The sequence below is a fragment of the Cavia porcellus genome, unplaced genomic scaffold (genome assembly GCF_034190915.1).
Source record: "Cavia porcellus strain 051 isolate PalLab524CR breed Dunkin Hartley unplaced genomic scaffold, mCavPor4.1 scaffold_22, whole genome shotgun sequence".
NCBI classification, from domain to species: domain Eukaryota; kingdom Metazoa; phylum Chordata; class Mammalia; order Rodentia; family Caviidae; genus Cavia; species Cavia porcellus.
The window spans coordinates 41,577,610-41,598,519 of NW_026947505.1; the positions used below are offsets into that span (position 1 = coordinate 41,577,610).

Sequence of the window (20,910 nt, forward strand, 5' to 3'; positions counted from 1 at the left end):
GTAAAATGACTTACAAATGCTAAAGTTCTACTGAAGATCCAGTTTTGGTCAAAGTCTGTAACATTCTTAACTTTATTTATCACTAAATTCAAGATCATTTTTGAAACAAAATCAGGTACATATTCATATGTAAGTTTTTTCTGCTTTCCCAAAAAACTAATAAACCTTAGGCACAGAGTAGCATTATTATGAAATTTCAAACCATTATGTACATCTGTGTGAGTGTGTGTGAGAGAGAACATGCTCACACATACATCAATGCAAAGGGGATTGTTGTACCACCTTACCATCATATCAAGACTAGGATATAAGCAAAAGTTTAATTTTATGGATTTTGTGGCAACATGATTCCAAAAGAATTTTTGTGCCAAGCCATTCAATAAATACAGTTATGTCTTTGTGGTTTGGGAAAAAAAAAAACTTTCCTGGCTACCATAGTATTTAAATAGCATGATGCTGCATTTTATTTAAAATAAGTTCTTCCCTGCCTAGTGGCAGTGGTAAGTTCTTCCACCAGGAATGCTCCAGTGGCAACATTCAGAGGCTTCACCTGCCCTGACCCTCTATACTCTACCCAGCTCTGCAGAGTCAAAAGATCAGAGAAATCCCAAACTGCTTCATGATTCTCTGCCATTCCCGCACACATAAAAGAAGGAAAATCTCACTTCTAGTGGGAAAAATCAAAAGACAACATCATACACGTTTTTTTTTTCCATGATGATACCAGAACATCTATTTCTCCCTACTAGTAAAACACAGCAAAGAACTAGTTACCACACTTGTTAATTTGTTTCACTTTGGAGTGTTGGGATTCAGGCAGTGTGCACTGCTAAGCTACATCCCGAGCCATTTTTAATTTTTTAAAATTTTTTAATGTGACATGATGTTTATAATTCTTTTGGGAAGATATGAAAAACAGAATAGCATGCAGTACTGGTCCATATACAAACACCTCTTGATCGTTTTTTCCTTCCCTTCCATCCCTGCCTTCCCTTATCACCAGATCTCCCTCCCATCACCAACAAAGTCTGAATCTGTTCTTCAAGGACAAGTCCACAATCTACAAGCCAGAAAAGACCAACGCTCCACTCTGATCTCTAATTCCAAGCCAATAGTAAGTCTTACAATAGTAAGTCTCATCTTCCTTGTCTGAGCACTGGGAAGTCAGATAAAACTCTCCTGTTTTTTTTCTGAGAGGCAATTTGCCTAATTTCGTTATTTCTCCACCACTATACAAATCACTCCTTATTTCAAACATTGTCCTCTTTACAAAGTATAGACTGAGCCTGTTGATAACCCTAAATTATTAGACAAAGAATTACCAGTGATCTGCTTTTAAAAAGTTTAGAATAGGGGCTGGAGATTTAGCTCAGTGACTTAAGTGCCTGAATGGCAAATACGAGGTCATGAATTCAATCCCCGGCCCAAAACAAAACAAAAAAGTTTAGAATAGTATGTGTTATCCCAAGGGATAAAAACAAGATAGGGGATGGAAGTGGCCCCAGCATATCAGAAGTGAGACTGTGCAGCTTGGAGAGACGTGCTAGCAGGAAGCCTCATTCTTCTGGAAGCACAGAAGGATGAATCAGGAAAGTTCCTATTTCTCCATTCCTGCTTTGTTCTCTCCATTCTCCTGCCCAAGACTGCCCAGGTGAGGAATGGATAGCTTAACAAGTTGAAATCCGTGTGAAAGCTCACTCCGCTGGTGAGCCAAGAATTTCAGTTGTTTCCTACCAAAACATCAAAAGATTGCCTGATTCTCATCCTTTCATTTCCCCTTTCAATGTCCAGGTGCAAAGTTTAAAGAACTGAGAAACTACAAGTTGCAGTTCCTAAATTATCTTCGGGTGCCTTCACATTGTGCTTCGTGTGTGACGTGGGACCAGGCACAGAGGAAAACAGGTGACTAAACAGCAAGAATTTCCACGCCGCCTGCCGGGGGCTCCTGCCCCTTGATTCTGCTCTCTTGCCCTTCCAAGTTTTGCTTGAAGGTTTCCCACTTCACTCAGGGAACACTTCTCCAAGCTCCGCCATCAATCTGCCCTACGGTGACTGTTAGGTGCTTTTATTAGTGTCCCCATAGCACGTAGGGCAAACCCTTATTTTAGCATATTCTACCAACTATCTGCATCTGGCTGTGTACTTGGCTGGCTACATGTGCATTTTCCCCCTATGATCTTCTCAAAAGCAGGTACTATTTCTTCTTATCACGGTTACTATCTTCAGGACCTAGAATCATATTCTAGAAAATCAAAGATATCTGTGTGGCTCTGAATTTTCATAGTAGTTTCCTTGAGTTGGAAACACCCTGAAAAGTCAGTCTACCTTCTTCTCAGAACAAAGCTTTTCTCTGTCAGTCATAAAGGTGTCCAGTGTCGGAACTGCCTGGTTTCACAAGCAAGTGTGTTCTGAATACTCTTATGCTTAGGAAGTTAATGCTTAGGAAGCTTAGGAAGTTAATTCCAGCTCTTCCTCCCTATTATATTTACCCAAAAGTCTAAGACCTTTGTACATAAGTACATTTGACATTTTTTGAGAGCAACTATATTTTTGCTTCTCTTCCAAAATGGCAGCAGTAAGAAATATTTTTTCCAGATTAATTCTCTTCTCTCTTCCTCCAAGCTTGAATTATTTACTACAGGGAATAATTATATTGGAAATTTTTTGCCATGGTTTATTTCATGATTCAGACTGTACTAACTTTTTAAAAAAATAATTTAAAATTACAATTTAAGGACTTTTTTTTTTTATCGGTACTGGGGATCGAACTCAGGACCATGGGCTTGCAAGGCAGGCGCTTATGCCGCTGAGCTAAATCCCCAGCTTTGAAAACATTTTTAAATCTGGAATTCATCTCAGAACATAAGTGGAGATAACTATATTTGGGTGATATTTTGAAAACATAATGATTAATTTTCTTATTTAAACAAAGCCATACTGTGTTCACAACAACCAAGAATGTAAAGGAAGTTGACTCCTTGTTATTTATGGCCCACTGTTCAAAATTTGAAGTATGCCTATGCCCTTTGCAGATCTTGTTGCCCTGCACATTCCCAATTCTGTAGGTCGAAGTGGGACCACAGAGCTTGCATTTCTATTCAGTTCTGAGTGATGTAGACGTTGCTGGAGAGGGACTGCACTTTTGAGAGCAGGAATACACACATCTGCTCAGTATACACAACACATCTCTGCTTAAAAGAAAAGTGGGACTCATTAAATTCAAATGAGGATAACAAAACATCCCTGCCAAGTAAAAACAGCAAGTGTGTGGTGATCCTGGCTGTGTGTTGCACTGTGTCCCTCAAAAAAGGATGTTAAAGTCTAATCACTTTTTGTGCTGATTTTTTTCATGTCTGAAATTGGATATTTATACACAGCATTAATATATTGCTCACAGTTTTAGAGGCCAAGAAAGCCAAAAACAGGTGCTAGCGGGGTTGGTGGTGGCAAGGCCCTGCTCTCTGCTTACGAGATCTGGAACACAGCTGACTTTGGACAGAACAAACTTTGTGTACTTTAACAGAGCAGAAAGGGTGGAGGAGCAAAAGAGGGTGCAGCTAGTTCCCTCCAGCTCTCTCATAAGGATAGGGTTAGGGTTAGGATTAGGGTTAGGGTTAGGGTCTTAAAGGCTGCATCTACTAATGCGTCATGTTAAGATTTACATTTTAATGTGAATTTTGGAGGGGCCATCACCACAAAGTCCTAACAACCCTGTGTATGGGAATGAGATTTTATTTTTAAGTAGAGCATTTAAAGATGTAATCAAATGAGGCCATGCTGGTATAGGCTGTGCCCATAATTCAATTCAAGTAGCATCTTTAGAGGAAAAAGAGAACAAAGAGAGAAACATGTGCAGTGGGAAGAGGGTTTGCCCATGGAAGCAGAGACTAAAATGAGGCATCTGCAAGCCAAGGACACCAAGCACAGCCTGCAAACACCAGCAGGTAGAAAGAGACTCACCTAGCCTCAGAGACAGTGCGGCCCCACTGATAGCCTGGTGTTAGACTCTCACTTCCTATACTGTAAGAGCACACACTTCTGCTGTCTTAAGCCACCTCCCCTGTGACTCTTGGCTACAATCACCCTAGGGATGGCACAAGAGGAGAGAGGAATCCTAGCCATGCCAGGAAGTCACATGTGAGCAGAAAGAATCTGTGCTGAAGAAAGGTGTTCATAGAGGGGGAGGACACCAACCTGGCAATGACCCATGAAGCAAAATGTCTTCCTAAATGGGAGGATGCATGTGGGAATGCACTTACACAGGGTTATAGGGGTAGCATAGAAGATGCTCATATCTCATTTTTTAAAAATCTGTTCATATTTATTGTCAGTGGGATTACCAAAAGAGGTTAGTGACTGGTTGGTAAAAGTGAGACGCAGATCAATGAGACTCTCCTTTGGCTGGACACTAGAATCACCTGAGAAGATTTTAAGGCAACACTGATGCTTTTATCCAATTCCTCTCCTAGATTTGCATTTAAGTGGTCTGAGATTGGACCACTATGGCAAGGCTGAAAACATTCCATATATTACAAACTAGGCGGCCTAAGATAATAGAAGTGTATTCTGTCCTGGTTGTGAAGGCCAGAAGTCCAAGATTAAAGCATAAAAAGGGTGGGTTTCCTGTTGGGGACTCTAGAGGATGGGTTGCTTCACGTCTGTCTCTTGGGTTCAGGTTGTGGCCAGCAGTCCTTGGCAGTCCTTGGCTTAGAGCTGCAGCACTCCAGCCTTGGTTTCTGCCTTCCCTCAATTTCAGTCTCTATGTCTCTTTTCTTTTTTCTTCTAAGGACACCAGTCAGACTGGATCAAGGGTCCACCCTCCTCCAGTATGACCTCATCTTAAGTAATTACATCTGCTATAACCCTACGTCTAAATATAAATAACCTGAGAACTTTACATTCTCAGGTTCCAGGAAAGACATGCATTTCAGGTGACACTATGCAACCCTGGACAGTGGGTCACTGTATTGCTGTTATGGCCATATACTCCAAAATAGATCTCCCTTGAATTGTTAACTCTCTTGCCAAGAGAATTGATTTTATGATTATTTTGGGGCTTTTCATGGAACACTACATTAGAGCAACTTACTTTTCAAAGTTAATTAGAGTCACATACCAAAAAGTGTCTTTGTTATATGAATGTGAGTTTCAGTGCCCACCCAAACTTTGTCTCTGGGGATGCGGATTAAGATCCTGTATCTTTAAAGATGTTGTGTTGTTCTGGTGAAGGCTGACCTTGATTCACACACCGGGAGTCACTGGCATGGGGTTTCACTGAATATACTTTGCAGTGAAAAGCTGAATTCAAATTCTCATGGAGTATATTAGTCAGTGTTCACCACAGAAACAACCAACATCATGTGTATATGCAAATATGAAAAGCAATTTTCTTTAAGGAATTAGCTCACATGATGTTAGAAGCTGATGATGCCAAAACTGGCAGGGTAACCAGCAGGGTAGACACCCAAGGAAGAGCCAATGGCAGACTGCAAACGGAATTCTCTGATGTTCGAGAAAACTGTCTTTTCTTCCACTCAGCCTTCAACTGTCTATATAAGGCCAATGACATCATGGAAAGCCATCTGCTTTACTTAAAGTCTACCAATTTGATGTCAGTATCAGAAACATGCACAATAATGTTTGACCATATACAATGCCCATATATTTGGGCACTGTAATTCACAGTGACATACAAAATAACTACCGCATGGGGATCTCAGGGAATCCATCACAAGGACAGACAAGTCCAATAAAAAGAGAGCAGGTAGGGCAGGTAAGATCAATGCTACATATCCCTGGCATGTGCTTCTCCCAGAGTGGCCTAGGGCTGCACCACTAACCTTGGAAGTACTATATGAAAATGCAGATCACTAGGCCTCATGCAGGGCTCAGTTAACCAGGCCCTATGATGCAACCTAGGCATCTATAAAATAACTGGTGGTGCCTTAGATTATATTTAGAAACAGCATAAAAGTCATACATTTATAAGCATATCATAACTATTAAAATGTACTACATTTAATATATTTATTATATATACATAATACATTTCAATACTAAAGTAGATAATTATTATCTATAATTATCAAAACATGCTGTATAAAGTTTATAGGCATGTTAGGAGTACTATACATGAATGTACAAACTAAAGCCTAATTGTCATTTTAGCTCTTGTGCTGCCTTTTTGCCCTCAGTGTGCATCTGCTGTGGCGAAGTGACTTCAGTGAACAGTGAACTGTCATGATTGTTCCAAAGCAACATTCACTGACATTTCTGGGAGGAGAGGCAAGCGAAGACCACTCCAGAAGCTGAGTGTACAGCTCTAAATGCGAGGTGGGACTGAGCAGGGCCTAGAGAGACCAGTGGGCCATCACTAGACAGAAAGGGTGGGGAAGGCCCAGAGGGAGAGGCCGGGAACAGAGGTGCATGCACACGTGAGCGCAGAGATGCTCAGAGGCTCTGGGTGACAGGGTGGAAGGACGGTGGGGATTAGAAAGCAAAGAGCCTCAGATGTCAATCTGTACTTTGTGTGCAAATCCAGTGACTCCCTACCACCCTCGAATCACTCTGTTCACTTTGGAGTCCTAATTTTAGATCCTCAGTATGATCAAAGTGTCACGGTGAGAGGGCAGATTACGCCAAGTGATCTCCGAGTTGCTGGGGTTCCTGAGTAGCAGCACACAGCAAGGATGAGGCCCAGACTGCGTCCCTTTCTACGGTTGGACTGAGAATTCAGGGCTGCGGACTGTCAATCTTGCTCCCTGCTGGCAGTTGTGAGTCTGATTCATTCATCTCAGACAAGAGCGTTCCCAGTTCCCCTTTCACAGAGTGCTTAGGAATGTGTGAATGCAAGGCTGTGGCATGTCAGAGGGTTTCAATTCAAAGTCCTCTGCCGCCTGCCAGACCAGCAGTACTGCTAGAACAGATCATCACTATACTTGTTTACCAACTGGCAGAAGCCACTGCCCACAAGGGCAGCTGCCTGGGAGCCTGTGCTGATTCCTCCCCTAAGTTCTGGGTGTGCTCCCATTTCCTCTTGGAAAACAAGAAATGCAGGTGCTTACCAAAGCAAAGGAAGAGCTGCTGTTTAACACGTGAACACAGGCATGACACATGAGATTGAAGACAATCCCTGCCTTCCAACATCGGCTTTCCCTTTGCCTTTGTTTTTTTGTTTAGTTTCTTTTTTGGTTCCTGCTCCAGCAGGAAGCCCTGTTACTGGCCCTCCTCTGCCCTGATTGCACAAACGTGCATATCAATCTCAGTATCCTCTTCACACCTGGGATCGGGTCTAGCTGCCCATCACCATCAGGCTTCCAAATTCGGTTATCTCTCCGAAACATTTAAACGAAAATATAAAACCCAAAAGACAATTCATCCAACAAATGTCTTGCAAATCAGCCTCCTTCCTTTTTGTAGAAATGACTCTCAGGCACATTTTATTGGAAATACTGTAAACAAACAAAGTAAACAAAAAACCTTGCATCCTAAGAAAGAATATTGTTGACATCAAAACACAAAACATGTAACAACTGAAGATAACCACTAAGAATCTCTAGTTTTTTCAAAAGTATGTTTGCTGAGATGTTTAGAGGACAAAAAAACAAAGATTAAAAACAAGATTTTTTTCAAATGATGCGTCTCGTCAACGTGAACAATTTCAGTAAGTTGGAGTTAACTTCTCCTTTTGAACACTTTCACAACCTTGTTCCTCAGGCACTTATTATTCACCTACTGTATGCACAGCTGGGTGCTGGCTATGGAGGGAAAGGTCACTATCCCTGGGACTATGAAATCTAGTTGGATATAAAACAAGCAGGCGTGGTATTTCGGTGACAGTGTCAAACAATGCCTTTTCTACTATCTTTCAGCCAAGTCTTCCCTCCTCTGGGAGCCAGCTCAGTCTGGTCTGTATCACATGATGAGTCTCTGGGGGCAGGCCATCTTTCCCCCAAGTGCCCAATTTCCTGGCCCACATGGCCACTTTTTTGTTGTCCTTCTGCTGGATTTAATCTTTTTTTGGGGGGGTAGGAATAGGCAAAGATTATCATTTCTTCTGCATTGTCCTTTACAACTAGCGTATGGAAAAGACTCAATAGTCAAATGATAAAGCCATCAGATTTCTGAAGCACCATATCTCCTCCTTGATGGCTCAGACAGGAGCAGGGCACCAGGAGGCCTAAGAACATCAGTAGGAATCAATCATAATGTATTTGACTGGTTATAAGTAGGATGAGCAAAAAGGCAAGGGTGAGTAGTTATCTATTTTATCAAGGTCAATCATAGCCTTTTATTGATTCTGAGCTGATTTCTGACAAACAAAAAGGACTTCCATGACCAATCCCAAGTGTCCACAAATTATCCACTGGAGACACAGTGGGAAAGATCTTTTGGAAACCTTTGTTGTTCTCTTCTGAACATTTCAATGAATAAAGCCAGAAATTTCTCTTGTTCACTTTAAACTGCTATTCATTTTGTGTTCTAATGTTAACAGTGTCCTTTCACTAAAGCTACATTAGTATTTCTTTTAAAAAATCAGTATGAAATACCTAAAAGCCACTTCAACATTTGTGAATCCAAGCAAGTCATGGTCATGTCGGTAAGAGTCGTAGTAGTCCTAATATCTGATGGAAATGGATTTTGAAATTTTCCAAGCATCACACATGCAGCTGCTAAAAACCGCCTCTGGGGTGGTAAGTGTCACTTACTCATAGTTTTCAGGATCTGAGCATCAGTGGTTTTACTGAGACATTTGTGTTGGAGCAAAAATTTTAGTTTGTTGAAATGAATAAACCACAACTGTTTTTAGGCTGCAAAATCTTGTCACTGTGATCAGAAGAACTAGCCTTCTGATCTGCATCAGAATATGGAAGGCTCTACATCCTCTGGGTTCTATAAATCTACTGTTTAGCAACATGGTGCTTTTATATGCCTCCATTAACTCCTGGAAAGTGGCCTTGTGGAAACCTGAAACCCTGACTCAGTTGCAGGCACTTTCAGTGCAAGGAATTTTGAATTAAAGTATAATCACTGCAATTCAGAAAGCTTAACATTCAAAACTTTTATTCCTGCAAATTGTCTCAGAATCTTGAGGAAAAGCCTTGGCTTAGTGTGAAGCTTTTTCTTTGTGATCCTGGGTCCATCTTTGTAACTAAGACCCAGTCTCTTGAGTCTCTATCTCATTTTCCCAAACTATCTCTTACAAAAAAGAATAATTGTACTTCTACTTCTTGAGTGTGTTTTGAGAATGAATAACATACAGATGAAGCATCCTGAATTCCAGAAGGCTATTGTTTAAATGCCTCTTGTAGATCAACATTTCTAGGGAAGAGAGCTATGTTGAAGTGCTGCTCTCCTGTGTGGAAGAGCTCTGTTTCACCTACATGGATCACCCCCAGCTCTCACAGGCAGCTGAAAGCACAGCCTGACAAATGACTTCCAGCTTTCCCCTGCAGCTGGGCAATGTTTGACAACTCAGGTGGAGAAGAAATTTTCTTATCATAAACCTAAATCCACATGTAAGACCATGTAAATGTTATTCATTCTGTGCAACATCAGCTGAGCTGTATCCACTGTGTGCCACTACCCTGTGCAAACACATTCAAGCATACAAATCCTGACTGACTTTCTCCCTCTTGGAAATTAACATGAATCTCTCTAGTCCCTGCTCATTATGTATGTCTTCTCAGGCTGTCATGTCTGTCACTCTCTTCTGAATAATTTCTTTTTATTTTTTATTTAGAAAGTAGTAAAATACAACAAAACAAGACAGAACAAAGCCAATTAAAATAATGCAGTGAAATTGGTACAGAACTTCAGGGCAGGATACTGAAGTAGCAGTAATAGGTACCATGGTATATATCTTGTTATTTTCACAATAGATGTCCATTCCATCAAGTATAGCAAAATCAGACCAAAACCAGAACATTATAAAAACCTGTCAAAACAGAATATTGAATAGAATAAGACAATTGATCAGAACAAAGCAAAACAGTGAAAACAATATTTGCCTTCAAAGAGAAGATAGCAGGAAATCCCCCATATTTGCTCTATTGCATATAGTCATGCTCCCAAGAGATGCTCAGACCTCTGGCCTCCGGTCAGCATAATCAACTCTTTTGAATAATTTCTAAGTTTCCTCCCATCTCTCTGTTGTGCAGCCTAAAATGGATGCAGTATTTTCTTGGTCCTTGCAATTAACACTCAGAACATAGTTATAGTGTTGGCTTGGGCTAAAAAATAAAATCTTTCCTAAATTTCACATTTCTTTCTTTTGGTCTCCATTGAGTATAAATAGCTAGGAATAAGAGAATCATATCCATTGGCTCTAGTTTGCATATTTTATTCTTTTTTTTTTTTTTTTTTTGTCTTTTTGAGACAGGGTCTTGCTATGCATTTTAGGCAGGCCTCAAGCTCACTTTGTAGCCCAGGCTGGTCTCGAACTTGCAACAATCCTCCTGTCTCAGCCTCCCAAGTGCGAGGATTACAGGCAAGCAACAGCATACTTGGCACACATTTAACTCTTATAAATTAAATTTATTTTTTGAAACCTTTTTTTCAATGCACACAGATTCAAAACAAGCTGTAGTATCTTTCTTGAAAATATTGGAACATTTCAAAAAAATAGAGATCCTTTATATACAACAAAACCTTAATATTTAGTTAGTATGACTCAGTTTACCTTTACATAGCGGGTCTTAGGCAAAAGTCCAGATAAGCTTGGAGAACTCACTAAATTCTCTTCAATGCTCATGCAGTTTTTGGTCTGAAGATGCAAATTTCAGCTGAATTTCAGAAGACTGCACTGGATCCTCAAATTTCATAGACTTAAATGTCTTGCTAGTACTGAGACAGAAGAGAAATAGCATCACACAGTAGACTGACACACTGAAGGCAGAGGCTCTCTAACAGTAACATTTGTTTAATGAGCCCTGTCTGCTATCCACAACCTCACTGAATGCTGCAAGTCAGTGGTGTTGAACCACTGGCACGTGTGCTGCAGCAGGCATGAAGAGCCCTCTTGGCAAGCAAACCAAGTTGCCCTAATCAGCATTTTACAAATTAACAGCATGCATAAAACAGCAAAGATCACCTTAATGGTGCAAAAGCACATCAAACACAAACTTTTTTTCTCTCAATAAAAGACTCTGTTATTGTTTTTCTTAAGACAAAAGATGTTAAAGTATGTTTTTTTCTAAACAAAACCCTTGGTATTCAGATTTAATTGCACTGTTGGCACTTTGTAATAAATAAGTGAGTTTTGGGTTACAGTTTGCTGTTCAGAAGTGTTCGCAGTGTTCAGAAGTTTTGCCATCACTGCTACAAAGTGATACCAAAGAGGCAGAAAAAGAGAAGACAGACACTTCCATACCTTAGTATGGGTCTCAAAGATTTTCTGGCTTAATGTCAGAATAATCATACCACCTATGAATTTTAAATGAATAACATGTTAAGAAACTAGGACTGTGCCTGGCTCATGAATAAGCACTCAATAAATGGTAGCTACTTCAATTATTATTATAAGCAGTCAATGAATAGTAGATATTATTGCTTCTCTCCCTCATTAAGATATACTTCAAATAACCTTTGAAATCGTAAGTGAAGGTATTACCCATTTAACTATCCAACTCCTCTTATAAGTAATGTGAAGTATATGACAACACATTAATATACATTATAAAATGTTAGTTTATATTTATATTATTGTATTTCAATATTCTAATGTAGATATAATGTATTGCTATTATATCATAATGTGTTGATATTATATATCATTACATAATTATGCTTTAATTTAATACAAGTGATAAGTAATTAAACCCAGTTAGAATAATGACATCAAAAAAAGTCTGTATTTTTAGATCAGTGCTGTCCAACAGAGATATAATGTAGGTCAAAATGTGAACCACAGATTTTTAAATTTTTTGAAATTCATATTTGAAATTTTAAATTTTCTAGTCATAACACTAAAAGAAGTAAAAAGAATATGTAAAATTAATTTCAGTAATATATTTATCTAATAGCTAAATAGCACCACTGTATTAACATTATAGAATTATAGCCGGGCATGGTGGCTCACGCCTGTAATCCCAGCACTTGGAAGGCTGAGGCAGGAGGATTGCTGTGAGTTCAAGACCAGCCTGGGCTACAAAGTGAGCTCAAGGCCAGCACGAACTGCATAGTGAGATCCTGTCTCAAAAAAAATTATATATACTATTTTTGCAATCAATACAAAAAGTTATTAGTGATACAAATTTTGCTTTTTATAAGTCTTCAAAATCTAGAGCATTTTGCTCATTTCCATTCTGAGCAGCCACATTTCAAATCTTGACAGCCAATGTACCTACCAGTTACCAGCCTGGACAGCACATTCTAGTTGACTAATTATAACTGATAATGATAATAATGCAAGACATCATGTTTCTTTTTATTGCCCTGGTTGCCAGGAAACTCAAAGCTAGATTTGGTGTTCAATTATAGAAATTTTCTCATCTTGAGTTCCTTTAAACTTTATTTTTCTTCCTTCTAAATGGATTTGAATATCTTTGTTGTATATGTCCTTTTAGAAAAGTAACTTAGTATTAATAACTTCAATAATATTTGCCTTTCCTTTTTAATAATGGTAATTGATTCATTACTCACTATGTACCATGAGTTACAAGTATCATACAGTAAGAAATGTCAGAACATAGACTATAGCCAAAGTTGGATTCCAGAGACTCCATTCTTAATCATTTATGTCTTGTAATGCTCACAATGATCACAAGCACCACTCTGTTCCAGGAACTCACACACATTCCATCCTGTAGGCCTGAGAGGATGCCTGCGAGGTGGTTACATTACTCCCATTTCATGGGATAGGATCAAGGCTCAGAGGTTAGGTTGCTTAATAAAGGTACAGATAATACACCAGAGCTAGCATGTGAACTCAGCTTCTAAGCCCAGTCACTTCCTGTATACTATCTACTTCAGTTGTATATAAGTCAACCTCAATGATCAAATCCCCTTTGGAGAGCAACATACTACAAGGTTATTCATTTAATAACTGGGAACTCTGTTTAAGGGCCAGGTACTGCCCAGATGCTGGAGATTCTCAGACACAAAAGATAAAATCTTTGTCCTTTAGGAGCTTACAACAAAAGAAATGGAAAGTGAAGAAGGAAATCACATAGATTACTGGGAAATTCTTTATGGAATTTTCCATGGCAGATGCTAAACAAATAGTTGGAAATCAATCTAGCAAAATAAATTAAAAGAGTAGTGCAAAGCAGTGACAATCATGAGTGTGCCAACAAAGGTACTGACAGTCTCTGTCTGTGGTTCATCCTGTGGCTCATCCTGAAATGCGCCATGTGTTCTCCATAGTGTCTATGTGTGTTCCCATCAGCTGTCCAAAAGTCTAAATGCCACAAGAGGAGCAGTCTCATACTCTGTGTCTCATTATACATTGTCAGTCAATATCACAAGCAAAATTGCTACGGTGGCTTATGCAGTTCATCAGAGAGAATTCATAGGTGACTCCTTTAGTGTTTTGCAGGGGCTTACAAACACATTTCATCAAGTTTAACACAGCCTTTATCAAACGTATGATAAAAAACAGACATTTGTTTTGCTTGGTGTTATTTCAGTTTTCTCCAAAACATCTGATATTGGCACAGACTTTGATAGCAAATTAACTTCAAAGTTGTTGCCATGTGGAATCTTTCTGTCATTCACACAGCAAAGCACCTTTTAGCCCAGATTTATAATGCTCTCTTCCTATGACCACAAGGAAAAAGAGGCCATAAAGCAGACAAATGATTTACAAATGATCATTGATCAGGGCTCAGTGGAGTGTTCTTCACATAACAATTCTGTATTCTTAATTCCAGGATTAGATATAATTATATATGTAACAGTTCAAAGCTTAACCTTTAAATGACACCTCTTTTTCATGCAATAGTAGCCTAATTAATTCCCTTCAAAGCCAACAATTCAGAAAGTGTTCATTTCTATGAGACTTGGACATCTTCAAGTTACGGTCTTCTTGGAGGAGTTTGTGTTTTCTGAGTGGCTAGTATTAATGATTTTTCTATGCTGCCTCTTTTAATATCAAGAAATGGAAGCCATGACATTTGTTCTATTAATTTAGGAAAATGGGGCTTACCACAGAAAACAAGAAGGCTGAATTTCTCCAGGTTCACCCTCACTTCTTCCTTCCGGCTAGCTTCCTCTACCTGATTGTAGTCTTTTCTTTCTTAGGATTTCAGTGATGACCCTGACCCTTACTTGTGACATCTGGCCAGCTGCCACTCCATTCACCAATTCCCATTCCCAATAGAGATGAAGCCCAAATGGACTCTGAACATCCTCTATCCCTGGCCAACCTAGGAGTCTGCTTACCCGGCTTCAGATGCACAACTCTGGTCTAGTTAGTGATGACCTGCGAGTTGGGTGAAATGAGGATAATAACGTGGCACCCCGTGCCAGCCCCGTCAGTACAGATCTCAAAAGGGCAGTTTCCCGGAGAAGCGTTCTGGATGGCGCTTGAAGTGCTGTCTTATTCTGTACAAACAGAAGCGGTATCCTACCACATGTGAGCCAACTAAGAAATTAAGTGTTAAGAGATTAACCAATTAGGAATGAAGTGTCCTATCTGTTATAGATTTTTTAAAAGGTGAATAAAGAAAACACATTAAATTCAATTGGAACAAAATAAACACGTATTAAATTCTTTATGCTAAGTACTATGTAGGCATTTTATAATGCATGATTTTATCTAAGGTTTCCACTCTTGAACTTAGCCAAAAGGCTAAGAAGCAATGTCTAATCTTTCCAAAAGAGTGTCATTACACAATTTTCAATTGTAGCAAATGAGATTCAGAGACACTTCCTATATTACTATGTGATGCAAAGTCACAAAGAGAAATAGTGGAGCCAAGATTTGAAACTGTATTGCTGGACTCTAAAATTCTCTGCCCTAAAAAAATGAGATAAAACCAGGCATGGTGGCACATGCTTGTAATCTCAGCACTTGGAGGCTGAGACAGGAGGATCCTTGCAAATTTGAGACCAGCCTGAGCTACAAAATGAGCTCAAGGCCATCTTGACCTGTATAGTAAGACCATGTCTCAGAAAGATGAGAATAAAATGAGATAAAAGATATTAACATCATTCTAATCTAACATCATACTAATCTAAAAACTGACAAAATTGGGCTATTTCCCTAAACACCTCTAGGGATGACCAGACTTTGTCCAGATTAATGGGCCTGAACAATGCATTATCAAATCTTTAATTCACTGGGAACATCAGGCATAGACCAATTATCTCATCTACCCAGGAGGCTGAGGCAAGGAGATTGCAAATTTGAGGACAATCTTGACAATTTAGAGAGACTTGTTTCTAAATAAATAAATAAAATATAAATAAGAGATAAGGCTGTAACTCAGTGGTAGAACACCCCTGGGTTCAATGCCCAGTATTGAAAGAAAAAAAAATGCCAATGGGCTACAACAATGCGCCTAGTTATTAGTTGGAAAAGGACAAAGTTCTTAAAATAATTCATTTACATCTACCATGTAAACGATTCTTGCAGTACCAACAAAAGTCAGGTTAGTAACTAACTGCACTGGTTTCTCCCTGATGTCTGAAAAGTGAGCCTAAGGAAATAAGTGTTGGCCCAAATACATTTTGTTTCAAAATACTCTCACAAACTTACATTATAATACAAATATCAACTTAATTAATCATACTAGTAAAATAGTGTATTAAGCACTGTAGTAAATAAAGTATTTTAAAGACATATTTAGTCCTTAAGGATTTCAAAATAAATGAATCTAAAAAGAAAATGCAACAAAATGCCCAGTGTGGATCTCTGGAGAATATACTCTTTCTTGAGGGGAGATGGGAGAATGAGGCTGCTGATAATTTTTTAAACTACTAAAAACCAGCATTGTCTTTTCCCAGAATGATATGTTAAAAAAAAAAAAAACAGCATTGTCAGATTATAGAAATCCATTACTAGTGGCCAAATACTTTTGCAAGGTTAATAAAGCAAAAGTGGATGCAAAATCATGTTTAGAATAGATAACAGAATTTAAGCATCAGCACAGATAATACTGTAAAGTGATTCTATCCTGTTGCCTTCGGAAGAAAATTACAATGTTACTTGCAACCTACGTTTACAGCGGGAACCTGTGCACCACCTCCACCCAGCTGAAGTGTCTACTTGAGGGATTTGGGAGTCAAGTAAAGAAGTTTTATAATCGTGTTTTGCTGTGCTCTATCAGGTGGAGAGTTGTGCGTTCAAATAACTAGGCAATCTGATACAATGCTTTGATTTTTAAAAAAAAAAAAAATCTAGTTACCGGGTTGCTAGCTTTTTCAAATAACCCATGAATCCAGAGAAGATCAGAGGTGGTTGTTTTCCTGTAGTCTCATAAATCCAGACACAGCTGTACAACTATGTATTAGATGTTAAAGGAGGGGAAGGTAGGTAGCAAGTTCTGAAGAGGGTTTCAATCACATCAACATTTTAGATGCTTCACACATTTTGATGGCTGGCTTTTGTGGAAGTTTCTCAGCTTATAAACTTTTAATTATGGCAACATGAACACAATTCATAATCATTACCAGCATTAATACTGTGAAAGAAAAGAATGCATAAATTTTTTTTGTGGTAAGGAGGGGAACATTCGATTACTATGTCAAGATTTATAGGTTTGTGGTCGACATCATCTTAGCCTCCTCTCTATTTGAAATCTAGGTCGATTGCTGTGCTAAATACAAATTTCTATGCTGCAGCTACTGCCATTGCAAAGTTCTATTGTCCTTTTGTCTTTGTGGTATTGGGATAAATCTAGAACCTTCACACTGAGCTACATCCTCACGCCCCTTTTATTTTCTATTTTGAAACAGCATCTTGCTAAGTTGCCCAAGCAATATCAAATTTGTGATCCTACTGCCTCAGTCTCCAAGAATACTTGGATTATAGTCATGTGACACCATACCGAGCTATTTCTCTATTTTTATGTATTATGATTTTCATGTAAAAGTTTACTAACATCTATTTCTGAGTACATTTTAGTATTTGCCCTTGAAACAATTTATTCCCCTTCATGATCAAATAGTTTATCTCTGAAGTGTCTCTGCAATGTTTCTGATTGGTGAGAGAAGGCATCTGAGATCTGGGGAGTACAGCTCAGCAGATCCCAGCCTGGGATCTGGAGCCAACCCAGGGCAAGAATCTTAGCATAGAATCAAAGTAAGTGAAGCAAAACTACAGTTAGGAGATCAATGAAGAATCCAATCTGTAAGTCTGAGGCTAAGATCATAGGGAGAAAAAAAAAGGACCAGGTGAGCAAAGAGAAATGGGGTATAGAGAAAGCTGTAATTAGAATCAAGCAATCCTGAGTCTTCTTTGGGGCCTCATCTGTGCCCTTTGCTTGCCCTAAACTTGACTGAGATGCCAGGTGAAAGGGACATCCTGTACTTGTGTTAATAACTTAACATTTCACTCTGTCAATCCCAAGACACTACCCATTTGAGCAGTTAACTACCCATAACAGCAGGCCTCTCTCAAGGGACAGTAGAACATGGCTGAATTCTTGGAGTTTAATTGGCATCCTAGACATGAAAGAAATCTTAGGAAAGACTGAAAAGAAGGTTAATAAAGTCCATTGGCCATTTTCCAGTCCTAGATTGTAAAATCAACACAGCTGAGTCTTAAAACAAGCGCTCCCATTCTTCTGCTTGCTGCTCGCTCTTGGGACTAACCTTTGATATTTCAGACTTGGCTGGAAATTAGTTAATTGTAGGCCTACTCACATTACTTGGAACAAGAAAGCATTTTAGAAATGTTTGAAAATACCTCCAGGGCAGCACACAGAATTGTCGGATTTTTAAAATGCAGTTAGTGTGCATCTAATAAGTTGCAGTTTGAGGGGAGTCTGACTTGACAGGTTTCCAAGGAGGCTTAATCATAGCCTCATGTTTTCAAAAACTGCTAGTATTTGGTCATGGTAATGAAAAGGTCAGAAGGTGATGGGTAGGTGAATGTGTATTTGCAGCCTACCAGATGGGTTTAAAGGGTAAATTTGAGAGCTTTATTATACTGAAGTGTTCCAATAAATGTTTGAATATACACTGTGACATGTTACAAACCATCTTCTTGAGTCCCAATTAGAGACTTAAGATACCTGCAATGACTAGTTATCACACTGATTTAAAAAAAAAAAACAGGGCATTTACTAAGGGACATAGCATCTAAATAGATTCTGAACATAAATAGGGCATACATAATTGGCTAATTCAGGAGTTAACATTCTATAGCCCTGCAAACATTTTCAGAGGCTTTCTTAGCAGGAACATAATGAAGAAGTCTGGCTTTTCATCGGGTGGAATACAGGAAAGCTCTTCTGTTCAAGGAATGTAAGAATAATGGAGGCAAGATTTCCTATCTAAAAACAATATAAGGAGTTGGAGAATAAGACTCTAAAAAATCTCTTTATCATCTCCATCTAAATCACAGAATCCCAAAGACTTTCACAGTCATCAGCTTAACTATGCTGTTTTCTTAGGCTGCGTACTTTTTCATACTCAAACAATTCACAAGCATAGAAATTGGATGTGGTTGCATAGCCTGAGCAGATTATAACAACATAAAGCAATGATAGTAATTTATTGGTTACGGTTGTAAGGTGTGGCTTTCTGTATTGGTTAGAATCATAGTCCTGGGTCATTGGAAGATATTGGTGCACAATTCACTTAGCAATGGAGCAACTACTAGCTAGGCCTCGTGCTAGGAAGGGATAGCACGAAGGGGGTCTCAAGAAGAAGAACAAAGTTAACAGAATTGAAAATAAATATTATGTACCTCTCTCAGTTTCTCTCTCTCTCTCTCTCAAATTCCAAAACTCTTTTATTTCTTGTTATCCAAGTACCTTTGAGAAGATAGTTATGCAAGTCATGGCATGAAAAATGGAAGTTAGGTAGCCCTCTGCTGGCTGTGGCCTGAGAATGTACATATTTATATGGGTGCTTAGAAAGCAGGGTACTGGCCAGTTGAGTGGGCGACTGGAGACAGGTAGAGAAGGGGCGGAGGTTTCATGGCCACTGGCTTCACACAGTAGTAGGCAAGAGACAAGCTGTGTGGAAGGTACTTGGTGACATGTGCAATTTACAGAAGCCTCTGCAAGGACCCCTGCACTTGGACCTGGGCACGACAGGGTGTGGTAGGTGAGTCTCACAGCATGCAAGGCCCACATTAGGGAATTCATGCCAGCTGCCCTGAGCACTCCAAGTCTGAGGACTTCAGGTATTGCTATGGGGTGGGTGGGGCTCCTACAAGACAAAGCATATCTCTATTTTAATCACAAGACATTTGGATATTAATAGGCTGCATTATTTTCTTTAATTTTAAAAAGCAAAACCGAAAAAAAGATACAAATGACACAGAATCTCAAAAAATAGGAAATTAACACTATTTAATATTATTAACTAGAGTTAACTTTAACTGTAGTTAATATTAAGAGATAGTTAATATCTATTAACACTAGATATTGTTGTTTTAGAAGTAGTTGTTCAGGTTATAAAATTTAGGCATGAAAAAATGATCAAACAAACAATGAAAGCACAAACTGTTCTTTCTGATGAACTAACAGAAATTAGTAATATAATTAACTTTCTTGTATATATATGTATATATATATATATATATATATATCAAGATTATCCTTCTTTATAGTTGAGTAATATTCTGCTACATAAAATACCACATCTTTTTCTCCATTCTGAGATTGATGGGTATTTGAGTTGTTCCCAAGATTTCGCTATTATAAATTGTGTTGTTGTAAACATGGGTGCACATTTATTGCTATGGCATGATGTTTTCAATTTTTCTGGGAAAATATCCAGAAGAGGGAATACTTGGGTTGAATGGGGCTTCCAATCCTAGTTTTCTGAGGAATCTCACACTGACTGCTGCAGTGGTTGTACCAGTCTACACTCCCACCAACAGTGGAGAAGTGTTTATTATTCCTCAGATCCCTGCCAACATTTGCTATCAGTTGATTTCTTGATGATAGTCACTCTTTCTGGAGTGAAATGGAATCTCCATGTTGTTTTAATTTGCATTTCTCAAATGACCAGTGATATTGAACATTTCTTTACATATTTATTTGACATTTGTATTTCTTCATCTGAGAAGTGTATATTTCAGATGCTCATTTCTGGACTGGATTTTTGAACTTGTGGGAACTGATGTTTTTCAATTCTTTTTGTGGTCTAGATAGAAGTCCTTTGTCTGAGGGACAAAATTCTGGCTAAAATTCTTTCCCATTCTGTGGATTTTCTTTTCACTCTGTTGGTGATTTCTTTTGAAGTGAAAAAATTTTTTAATAAGATGAGATCCCAGTTATTGATTCTTTGAAGTACTTCCCATGCAGTTTGGGTTTGTTCATGAACTCTTTGCCTGTCCCTATGTCTTCAAGATTTCTACCTGCCTTGTCTTCTAGTAGATTTAATGCTTCTATTTTAATATTTAGATCTTTGATTCACTATGACTTTAGTGCATGGCGATAGACTTGAGTCTGGTTTTAATCCTCAGCATGTAGAAAGTCCATTATTCCAGTACCATTTATTCAAGAGGCTGTCTTTCTTTCAGTAAACATATTTAGCCCCTTTGTCAAAGATAAGGTGGCTGAGTGTCTTTGTAGTTGTGTCTGTATCTTCTAATTTGTTCCATTGATCCTGAGGTCTGTTTATTGTCAAGAGCATGCTGATTCTGTCACAGTAGCTTTGTAGTATAATCAAAGTCAGGGACTGTGATGTCTGCTGGTTTGTCTTTGTTTCCCAGGATTGCCTTTGCTATTCTAGATCTCTTTGGATTCTGAATGAATTTTAAGAATGTTTTCTCTAGATCTGTGAGAT

The 20,910-nt window shown here is 38.7% G+C and overlaps 1 protein-coding gene across 1 annotated transcript in view; it reads right to left on the bottom strand.

The window, feature by feature from the left end:
- The window catches only part of Map3k4 (mitogen-activated protein kinase kinase kinase 4), a 157,151-nt gene that overhangs the window by 115,020 nt on the left and 21,221 nt on the right, over nucleotides 1-20,910 (bottom strand). Inside the window, exon 2 of the mRNA XM_063233097.1 lies at nucleotides 10,682-10,845. The gene's annotated coding sequence lies outside the window, so the exon portion shown is untranslated. The remainder of the gene's footprint in view (nucleotides 1-10,681; nucleotides 10,846-20,910) is intronic.